Here is a 1498-nt window from a genome sequence, read left to right as displayed (position 1 = left end):
AGCAATCCTAAGCAGTAGCCCCAGCACCAGCTGGCATAACTTCAAACTGAAAGAATTTCTATATTCAATGCATTCCAAGCACGAGAGAAAAGACCCAAATAGCAAAAACCAAGTTGTACTAAAAGCCATGGATACTAATGTACTATATGCAGATGTAAAAAGACAATCCCAGACCATTGGTGCACAAAGAAGTGATTGGAAAAGGCAGGCAAGATGCCTCCGGGATAGATCACCTGTCTTGAATGCATGAGGTCCTGGATTCAGTGCCCAGCACCCCCCTCATGTTCCTATTTTACTAGGAAAGTGTGTGGGGTCCAATAGAGACTCAGTCAAGATGACACAGAAGGCTTAGGAGCCAGGACCCAGACTTGAATCACTGGGTCAAGTTCAATAAAGCTTCCTGTGTTTTCCTCTGAAAGATGACCTTTCTCTTCTTTTAAAGAAAGCAATTTGTCTCCCAGTTTCATAGTGCCAGCTGGACAAAATGAGCCAGATTGAAAGGTGAAGCATCCTTGCCTATTGTGAGGTCTCTTGTTTTATTTGGGGCCACACTTGTTGGTGCTCAGTGCTTACTCCAGGTAGTGCCCACGAATGATAGGTAGTACCAGAGATCAAAAAAGGCAGGCTGCATACAAGGCAAGAACCTTAATCTCTATTATCTCTCTAGCCCATAAATCCTCTTTTTAACACCCAAATATTAGTTAGAGTACTTTCTGAAAAGGGTAGAAATTTCAAAGCTGTTCTCCTTAAGCAAGTGCTTCCATGATAGCAAGATAGAGACATATTACCTCCATTCAACCACAAAAGAGTGAATGGATCCTTACTTTTGTTCCATTTCTGAGAGCACTAATTAAAGACTTTCTATTGTGTTGCATTAAATTCTGGAGTATGAGCAGGCCTTGCATTGTGCTGCCATAAGCCAAATAAAGACTCTTTTTTGCATAACATAAGTGTCCAATTCTATGTTTTAGTTTTTATTCAAGTTCCTCGAATGATTCTATTTAAGTAACATGTATTTGGACAAAGGCAAGCAGTGCTCCAGTAAAGGATTCATCTCAGAAAAGAACAGAGGGATTCACAGAACAATGTGATCTCAGCTTTAAAAAATAAACAAAACCGTGCTCACTTCGGCAGCACATATACTAAAATTGGAATGATACAGAGATTAGCATGGCCCTTGTGCAAGGATGACATGCAAATTCGAGAAGCATTCCATATTTTTTTGAGCTAGAGAAAGAAGAAAAAACAAAACAAACAAAACCAGAAGAAATGTGAAATGGTGCTTGCACACTCTACACTAAATTTCTATTGCATTTTCTTCCTCTACTTGGTGGTCATCAGGGGTTTTTAAAATGCACAAGTCTTCTATTTTCATCTCCATGATTAGCATTACCTTGAAGAAAAACACAGGCTGGGCCCAAGAGACATTAAGAGGCCAAATCTTATCCACAATGGCGCTTCTAATAGCCACAGAGATCATTCAAATTTAGCATCACCA

General features: G+C 39.9%; 1 non-coding gene across 1 annotated transcript; it reads left to right on the top strand.

Annotated features, from left to right (window-relative positions):
• The first annotated feature begins 1118 nt into the window (after positions 1–1118).
• Positions 1119–1222, top strand: LOC126013115 (U6 spliceosomal RNA). The gene has a single exon (XR_007497447.1). It is a non-coding gene; the product is annotated as a U6 spliceosomal RNA (small nuclear RNA).
• Positions 1223–1498: the final 276 nt, after the last annotated feature.

Source organism: Suncus etruscus, chromosome 6 (genome assembly GCF_024139225.1).
Source record: "Suncus etruscus isolate mSunEtr1 chromosome 6, mSunEtr1.pri.cur, whole genome shotgun sequence".
NCBI classification, from domain to species: domain Eukaryota; kingdom Metazoa; phylum Chordata; class Mammalia; order Eulipotyphla; family Soricidae; genus Suncus; species Suncus etruscus.
This window is presented reverse-complemented; position numbering and strand designations above follow the sequence as displayed.